This window comes from Pinus tabuliformis, chromosome 6 (genome assembly GCF_031772625.1).
Source record: "Pinus tabuliformis cultivar Carrire ecotype Pingquan chromosome 6, CPIR1, whole genome shotgun sequence".
NCBI lineage: Eukaryota > Viridiplantae > Streptophyta > Pinopsida > Pinales > Pinaceae > Pinus > Pinus tabuliformis.
The window spans coordinates 1,630,681,306-1,630,691,210 of record NC_142292.1 but is presented as its reverse complement, the minus strand read 5'-3'; the positions used below and the strand labels follow the sequence as shown (position 1 = coordinate 1,630,691,210).

The window sequence follows — 9,905 nt, the reverse complement described above, 5'->3', positions numbered from 1 at the left end:
GTGTGGCGTCAACATGGTGGCACCACTCTGGGACTAGTAGGGAACCGGAGCATCATAACTCTTCACAACTCAATAACCTTTAGGGATGAGCTGACTACTACAGGGGAAGATCATGTAGATCGTCCATTGGGCTTTAGTGAGTCACTGATGGAGTGGGGGGCTTCATTACCATGGCAGGTGGGCCAATAGGGAGATATCAAGAGAAGCTCACGTGAGCGAAACGTTATCTCTACAGGGATTGGGTGGTATCTTCGAGAGTATACTCTTGGAGTGCATGAGATGGCCTACATGGTAGGACAGCTTCACAAAGGGTTAGGCATAGTGCCACATTATCACGATCCCCAACTCATTGATGGTATGCAAGGGACTTCTGGTACTTGCACCGGGCAGGATAGTGAGTGGAGCGAGGGGAGCTTCACATTGGACAAGATGGCCTAGGATCCTGGTATTCAAGGATTCTTTCACGTCAGGATAGTGTAGAGGTCAGGGATGATTCAGTGGCACATGTGACAACAGGGAGCAGCAGCTAGAGAGGATGCTTGTTCAGCCTTTGCTCGAGGGCAAGAAATTTTTGGCAGGGAGGACTGATATTCCCACTTAGCAACATTGCTAAGGGAAATATCAATTTTTAGCCAGTTTTGAATTAATTCGCATTAGCACTTAGGAAGTGTGGGTTTAGAGGCCCCACATGTATTTTTGATCAAATGTGAGCCCAAACATTAGAGGATGGAGGAGAAAATCAAGCCACTAGGGGTACGATGGGGCCACTCATAGAGAATTGTGGCCCACATGGGCAACACGCTCTCATTAGAGCGAAGTTGGTGGGGGAAAGTCGAGATGGGCCCACATGGGCATCTTGGAGGCTCTTTGATAAAAAAGCAAGAGGCACTCACTTTGGGAATTCAATCATCTTTGTGAAAATTGTCTTTGACATAGCACGCTTGAGTGGAAGCCAAGTCTGCAAGTGTTGTTTAGCACACAAATGTTTTCGAGCGGAAATCTCAACCCTTACTTCGGTGGACTTCGAGTGCCAGCCCAAGGAGGGAGTTCCATCTATTCCAGTTCGTGCCAGCAGCAGGGAATGCGAGTTTGTAGAGAGGCTAGGCAGCAGCAACGCAAGGATTGCGCAGTTATTAGAGGAGGCATGCTGGGAGGTTGAAAAATGAAGTGATTTTTGGGGCTACGACTTGAGGTGGAGTCCCAGGAAGTATTTTGTTGGACTTTCCAACACTTTGGGGGAGTGGCAAACACAGCAACTGCCGCAGGTTACAGTTTCTGCTTGTGGAGGAGAGCCAAGCATTTAGGGTCAATTTTGGAGCGTCAAAACTAGAACAAACCCTTTCTGGGGTTTTCTAGGTTTTTGACAAGGACCTCAAAAATAATTTGGCAGAATTTTCTACGCAAATTTGAGGGGTCAAACAGGGGTCCCAATTCAGCCAGCAGTTAGAGGAGCTAGGGGTAATTTGGGCCGAAATTCTGAGGTCAACATTTGGCCAGTTCCTTCATAGGTTTTTGTGGGTTATTGGAGGAGAGCCAGGGGTTAAATTCCCAGAATTTTCTGAGCAACAAAGGAGGCCCTATCAACTATGTTTTGCAGCCAGCATTGCAGTTTTCACTGGGACAGCACAGAGATTGTTAGGGACAGCCATATTGCATGTTAGAGAAACTGATTTCATCACCTAGATATTGTTAGCTTGCCTTGAGCAAGCCCGGGTGCATGCTTTCTAATTTTATCCTTGTATCCAGCAATTATATTAATAAAATGGCTCAACACAGCGCAGTTTATGGAGATTTTTGGTAGTTTGATGTGTTGTAAATGTTTGTATGTGTTTTTAGTATGTTTGCTTTGTTTATCATTGTAAATTTCCATTAGGAATATTACAGAAAGCACTGAGCAAACAAATAATAGTAACATTATTTTGTTGGAAAACAACATGACTCACCCATCCTCTATGTTGCATCTACTTTGTCTAAGGTATCTTTTCTACTAGACCATCCAAGACATAACAATTGTAGTCACTCACTACATAAAGTATTATTATATATGAGATCACGAATAAACGATGAGAGCTTAAATAACAAATACACAAACCTGCCCTCCCTTATCTAATATTATAGCAATGGCAATCGTGAACAATAAGCCCTAAAGATGTGAACCCTAATATAATTTTTCCATTTCTTTCATATAAGAGTTCTAGGAAAAAACTTGAATCTCACACCAATGAAAAACAACATAGTATCGCAAAACCATGGCAAAATGATAAATCAGTGTGGAAACGTAATATATCAGTGTATTAAAGAACAATTGTATTCATAGGAGGAAAGTATGGCTCACCCATCCTCTATCCCACATTCATAGTATGTCTAGTGCATCAAAGAACAATTGTATTTTGTAGGAGAAAAGTATGGCTCACCCATCCTTTGTCCCACATTCATAGTATGTCTAGTGCATCTTCACCACTTGACCTTTGTTGGTTGTACAATTGTAGTTGTTCACTACATAAAGAAGATCAATATAGTTGATTATGAGAGCATAGATAAAACATATAATAAATTGAATAGCAAACAAATGGAGCTACAAATTAGCAAAAGATACTTTTAAGTGAAGTGCATTGCATATAGGCATGTTGACTCACCTTCATTAATAGGTAATAACCTTCATTTTCTTTGCTTGTTTCCTTCATTTCCTTTTCCACACCCAACGAACAAAACCAAGACCAAATTATAAAAAATGTGGAAACAAAAACAAAAAACAAAGGAGAACAAGTAGAACAAATCCAATAAGCGAAACCAAGACCAAACTACAAAAAGTGAGGGGAAATACAAAACAAAACAAAGGAAAGGAAAACGAGTACAACAAAAAGCATGGCCATGCTTAAACTCAACAAAACAAAATATGCAGACAAGAACAAAAAAAATTCCAAACATCCCCTTTGCACGTCATATCTCTTGCAATGTGTTGTCCTCCACTGAAAGGAAAAAATCAGGTTGAATAAGGTTAAAATACACATAGTTAGTAATGATAAGTGTATTTCAAAACCAATAATTATTCGTAACATGAAGCGCACCTTGCTAGAGTTTGTTTTATAACGGTGTACATTATCTTTTGTATTCCACTTGCTTGTGCTCATCAGAACAAGCCATCTACAGCAAATACAAAATAAGATATTAGAATCATTATATAAGTTAAACTAGAGAGTTGAATGCAATAATTAATCGTAATAAGAAACACACCTTTCTTTGAGATTGTTATATAAAAGGGGAGAGTCCATTTTGTATTCCACATATTCATGCTCTTCGAAACAAGCCATCTGCAATAGATACATAATAAAATATAAGATTTCTAATAAAAGTTAAATTGGAGAGTTTGAAAGCCTGAACTTGTTAAACAACTTAGTTCGAGTCGTATTTATATTCCATGCTATATCTCAAAAAAAATATAAATTTTCTAAACTAGATGTACTTCTACTCGAAATAATTAAAACATTGTTTTCACAAGAGGTACCTTTTTTTCGAAAAATGAATCTAAGCATAGCTTAACATAATTGAAAACCCGAAATCCTAGGGTCCACAAGGCAGTAGCGTTGTATGTTAGCATGATGGTCGATTGATTAGAGGGTTAGTACGCTTGCTTGCTCAACGTTACCCAAGTCCTCTATAGGGCACTTTATGTGGGAGTGTCTATATGATATGGAGCAAGAAAACATACAAATTTAAAGATACCATTTGATATATATGCCAAACCAATAGTTGAGTAGAATTACCCAAGAACCATGCTAGAAGAAGAAATAGTCTTGAAAACAAATAATAATAATACTATTTTGTTGTAAAACCACATGACTCACCCATCATCTGTGTTGCATCTTCATTTCTTAAGGTATCTTCTCCAATAAACCATCCCAAACACTACAATTGTAGTCTCTCACTGCACAAAGTAATATTATTTATGAGATCACCAATAAACCACAAGAGAAATTGAATAATAAATATACCAAGCGATAAATTAGTAGTATACATACCTACTTTCCCTTGACCCATTAACAAGATCATATTACCTTGAAGCCATATGACAAAAGGATAAATCATTGTGCAAACAACAAATATTTCAGTGGATTAAAACACAATTTTAATATGTAGGCAAAAATATTCCTCACTGATCATCTGCATTGCGTTTGTAGAATCTCTCAGGTATCTTCTCCACTTGACCTTCATTGACTATACAACTGTAGTCACTCAGTACACAAAGTAGATCAATATAGTTGAGTATGAGACCACATATAAAACATTTAATAAATTGAATAGCAAGCAAATGAAGTCACAAATTAGCAAAGGATAATTATGAGTGAGGTGCAATGCATATAGTTAAGGTGATTCACCTTCACTTATAAATAATAAGCTCCACCTCATTGCTTTCATTTTCTCTCCTTGCTGCCTTCCTTTCCCTTCACACTCCCAACAAACAAAACAAAGACCAAACTACAAAAAATGAGAAAAAATGCAAAACAAAGGAAAACAAGTACAACACAAAGAGTGGCCATGCTCAAACTCAATAAGAACAAAACATGTAAACAACAACAATAAAATATTGCTAACTCCCCCTTTGTGCATTATCTCTACTGCAGTGTCCTCTCCTCCACTGAAAGTAAAAAATGTGGGGTGCATCAAGTTAAAATACAGAAACAGATAGTAATGGTGATCATATTTCAAAACTAATAATTATTCATCATGGGAACCATACCTACTGTAGAGTTTGTTTTATAATGATAGACACTCCATTTTGTATTCCACTTACTTGTGCTCACCCAAGCAAGCCATCTATAATAGATACATAATAAGATATTAGAATCGTTATATAAGTTAAACTGCAAAGTTGAACGCAACAATCAATTATAATATGAAACATACCTATCTTTGACTTTTGTTATATGACGAGGGATAATCCATTTTGAATTTCACATATTTATGCTCACCGGAATGAACCATCTACATTAGATACACAATAAAATATTAAAATTCTAACAAAATTTAAACTAGAGAGTTGAAGACAAGAACTTGTCATCCAACTTAATTCAATTCGACTTATATTTCATGCTATATCTCAAAACATATAAATTTTCTAAACTAGATGTAATTCTACTACGAATAATGCAATCAATGTTATCATAAGAGATATCATTCTTTTTGTAAGAGGTATCTAAACATTTTTAAACATATTGAACACCAAAAATCCTAGTAGCCACAAGTCGATAGTGTTGTCTATTAGCACAATGGTTGATTAGTTGACCACAATGGTTGATTGGTTGAAGGGTCAATATGCTTCCTTGCTCAACCTTACCATCCTCCTCTCTAGGGCAAGTTTTGTCGGAGTGTGCGTGTGATGTGGAGCAAGAAAGCATATAAATCTAAACATACCATTTGATGTATATGTCAAACCACTAATTGAGCGGTACTACTCGAGAATTATGTCAGAAGGAGAAAAAGTCAAAGAAACGAATAATAATAACATTATTTTGTTGGAAAACAACATGACTCACCCATCCTCTGTGCTGCATCTACATTGCCTAAGATATCTTTTCCACTTGACTTTGTGAGGCACAACAATTGTAGTCACTCACTGCACATTGTAATATTATATATGAGATTACAAATAAACCAAGAGAGCTTAAGTAACAAATACACAAAGTGATGAATTAACCACACATGTACCTACCCTCCCTTGGCTAATATTATAGCAACAGCAATCATGAACCAATATAACTTTCCCATTTCTTTCCTATCAAAGTTCTAGGAAAAATCTTGAATCTAATACCCATGAACAAGAACATACTACCTCAAAACCATGACAAAAGGATGAAACAAATATTTCAGTGTATGCAAGGACAATTGTATTTTGTAGGAGAAAAGTATGGCTCACCCATCCTCTATGCCACATTCGTAGAATGTCTAGTGCATCATCACCACTTGACCATTGTAGACTGTACAATTGTAGTTGTTCACTACATAAAGAAGATCAATCTAGTTGCTTATGAGAACATAGATTAAACATATAATAAATTGAATAGCAAATAAATGGAGCCAAAAATTAGCAAAGATAATTTTAAGCGAAGTGCACTGCATATAGGTATGTTGACACACCTTCATTTATGAACAATAACCTCCATTTTCTCTGTTTGCTTCCTCTGTTTCTTTTTCCACACCCAACAAACAAAACCAAGACATAGCTACAAAAAACGTGAAAAGAAAAAACAAAACAAAGGAGAACAAGTACAACACACCCAACAAGTGAAAACCAAGACCACACTACAAAAAACAAGGGGAAAAAAGGAAAACAGCTACAACACAAAGCATGGCCATGCTCAAACTCAACAAAACAAAACAAAACACGCAAACAAGAACAAAGAAAAGATTGCAAACATCCCCGCCGCACATCTCCTATCCAGGAATGTGTTGCTCTCCTCCGCTATAAGGAAAAAAAGTGGGCTGAATATTGTTAAAATACACACAATTAGTAATGGTAAGCATATTTCAAAACCAATATTTATTCATAGTAGGAAATGCACCTCCCCTAGAGTTTGTTTATATGATTTTGTATTCCATTCGTTGGTGCTCATCAGAGAGCCATCTACAACAAATACCAATTAAGATACTAGAATTGTTAAGAAATTAAACTACCAAATAAGATATTAGAATTGTTATAAAAGTTAAACTATAGAGTTTAACACAATAACTAATCGTAATAAGAAACACACATTTCCAAATAAGATATTAGAATTGTTATAAAAGTTAAACTACCAAATAAGATATTAGAATTGTTATAAAAGTTAAACTACCAAATAAGATATTAGATTTGCTATAAAAGTTAAACTATAGAGTTTAACACAATAACTAATCGTTATAAGAAACACACCTTTCTTTGAAACTGTTATATAAAAGGGGGCATGCGGGGTCCATTTTTTATTTCATGTATTCATGCTCTCTGGTACAATAAAGACAATAAAATATTAGATTTCAAATAAAAGTTAAACTAGAGAGATCATGCAACATAGTTCGAGTCCATTTATATTCCATTCCATATCTCAAAATAATAAAAATTTTCTAAACTAGATGTACTTCTACTAGAAATAATACAAATAATGTTGTCATAAGATAGGTAAATTTTTTAGAAAAAGGAATGTAAGCATATCTAAACATATTTAACACCCAAAATCCTAGGGTCTACAAGGCGATAGTGTTGTATGTTATAAAGATAGTTGATTGGTTGAAGGGTTAGTATGCTTTATTGCTCGACCTTACACACCTCCTCTATAGGGCATGTTGTGTGGGGATGTGTTTGTGATGTAGACAATTCCCCACAATCTCAACTTAAAAGATAAGTAGTTTATATCTTTCTTCCTTGATTATTGCTCATTTTTTAGTCAACATCTTGTCTTTGTATCTTTTGCTTGGTTATAATCATTTCTTCCATAACTCCATAATGAGGGTTGTAGGTGCATCATGAAAGCTACCAAGGCTCTGGCCGCAAATGGAAGCATCAGGAAGAACGAAGCAAAGTTTGTGCCAAGAGGACTCTCCCAGGATTGAGCTAGGTTGCTAGAGTGATTTGTGTTCAAGAGGGAGAAATTGTACCGACATCTAGAACCAGGCCAGATGATCGAAAGAGCTCCTAGTTCAGAGGGAGTAGGCAGGCCAGCAAGTTTGAAGGATGTCATGATGGAGAAAATTGTGCCGAAGAGAATTCAATGGTGACTTCCAAATAGATCTACAAGATCAAGTATGTGGTAGATGGCAACATAGAGAAGTGCAAAGCGAGATTTGAGGATTCTCCCAAAAAGAGGGAGAGGACTATGAGGAGACATTTGATCTAGTTGTTAGGTACACTTCTATCAAAACTATTATTTATATTGCTTCTATTATGGGTTGGAAATTACATTAGGTAGATGTGGAGATCACTTTCCTCGATGGAGTAATTGAGGAAGAAGTGTACATCAAGCTCAAGGCTCTAAGGTACATGAAAGGAAATTTCATGTCTGGAGACTGAACAAAGCTTTGTCCGAACCTCAAGCATGGTATTCTTTGAATGATGGATATCTGATGATTCTAGGTTGATCTTGTTATCATATGACTTGTTTCTGACAAGTAGAAGGAATCATGTGACAGAGGGAGTAGCAATGGCAAGAAGATTTGCTTCCACGATAGAGGGAGCAATCAAGACCAGCGTCAATGTCAAAGGGAGTTGACCTCTAAGTTCGAGATGAAGGATCTTAGTTGGATACATTACTTCTTAGGACTAGAATTGTGGAAAAAGTGAGAAGAGATCTTTCTTGGTCAAAGAAAGCATATTATTACGATCCTTTAGAAATTTGGGATGATGGATAGCCAATCCATAGTCACTCCCATGGTAACTAATATGAAGAAGTTGAGTGGCAGAGGGAGCAACCAAAATTGCCACAACAGGGTCTGTTTTAATGTTAGAGGGAGCACCTAGTCAAGGTGACCGGAAAGTAGTCATGGCACAACACGTGTTGAGGTATCGGAATGGTACAGTTGGATATGGATTAAGATATGTCTCAAATAGTGAAGTACAGTTGTAGGGATTCACAGATTTTGATTGGGCAGGAAGTACTAAAGACAAGAAGAGCACATGGGGATGTTGTTTCAGTTTGGGTTCTACTATGATATCCTGGATGGGCAGGAAGCAGACATTTGTCGCACTCAACACTGCTAAAGTTGAGCATACTGCAGCTTGTTTGGCGAGTTGAGAAGCAGTGTGGCTTTGGAAGCTACTCATAGAATTATTTGATCGGGTGTAGGAGATAATCATGATGACAAGTTGAAGCACATCAAAATCATGGTACCACCACATCCAGGACATTGTACAGAAGGGAGCGGTGAGGCTCCAATGCATTTCTATGGATAAGCAAGTTGCTGACATTCTCACAAAGCCTCTATCCCAGGATGAAGTTTGTATACTTCAGGGAAAAGCTTGGAGTGGTTGAGAATGCTTCCCTTGGTTAAAGGGAGTGTTATGTTGTATCATCAAGTGGCATAGATTCTCCCTAGGTCAAGGGTATTGACCAGGTCATGGGTAGTGACCGTGAGCCATGTAATGTGGCTAGGGAGATTGGCCTAGTTGCTTGAGTGAGTGCCTTATAGCATCGAGCAAGTGTTTTACCATTCAATAGCATGTGACGACATGTGGGAATGGTAAATGGGCCCAGGGTTTCACCATTTTTCAAGGGGCACCTGACATGGTTCCAAGTGACAATTTGGTGGGTTGGTGAAACAAGGACTAGTCTTGTGTCTCGGGGTACCTGACCAGCCAATGGGTAGTTGGCTTGTGGGTGACTAGATCCTTTGCAGAGAAGATGTGACTAGTGGGTGACAAGATCCCTTTGCACGATGTTGATGTTGGATGCTTTCCACATGTAGTGGTTGGATACATCAACATAGCTAGCTCTTTCAATCTTTTTTCTTGGGATGGGGAAATTGTTTCATCAAAATGTACATCTGAGGAAGTCAAGAGAATACCTCCCTAGCTAAGAGGGAGTGTTGAATTTTGGTAGTTGCAATCAATATTCCTTACAAGTGGGCACTAAAGAAAAATGAAAAGAAGAAATTTAAAATTTAAATTTTACCTCCAAAAGTAAGGTCGGCTCCAAATTGTTTAAGTCAGCCCAACCATAAAGACACCTATTTGAGCACCCTAAACTACTATATATTGGCACTCGACCTCCCTCACTTGGAGCAATTCAGATCTCACCAAAAAGCATTTTTTCTTTGTTCCCACATGCGAAAGAGAGAGAGGAGAAGAAGGTAGAAGTTTGACCTGCATTGACTAAGACTACTTTTGTTCTATTTGACCGAGATTTTGGGAAGTTGACCAAATTTGTTTTTGGGCAATTTGA

At 37.5% G+C, this 9,905-nt stretch overlaps 2 long non-coding RNA genes across 2 annotated transcripts; both read right to left on the bottom strand.

The window, feature by feature from the left end:
- Nucleotides 1-2,338: 2,338 nt before the first annotated feature.
- LOC149265160 (uncharacterized) lies at nt 2,339-3,146 on the bottom strand. The gene is made up of 3 exons (XR_016250789.1): nt 3,069-3,146; nt 2,637-2,969; nt 2,339-2,496 (listed from the first exon to the last, which is right to left on the bottom strand). It is a non-coding gene; the product is annotated as an uncharacterized LOC149265160 (long non-coding RNA).
- Nucleotides 3,147-3,231: 85 nt separating this feature from the next.
- LOC149265159 (uncharacterized) lies at nt 3,232-4,225 on the bottom strand. Its single transcript, XR_016250787.1, has 3 exons — nt 4,155-4,225; nt 3,846-3,925; nt 3,232-3,311 (listed from the first exon to the last, which is right to left on the bottom strand). It is a non-coding gene; the product is annotated as an uncharacterized LOC149265159 (long non-coding RNA).
- Between the last annotated feature and the right edge of the window lie 5,680 nt (nt 4,226-9,905).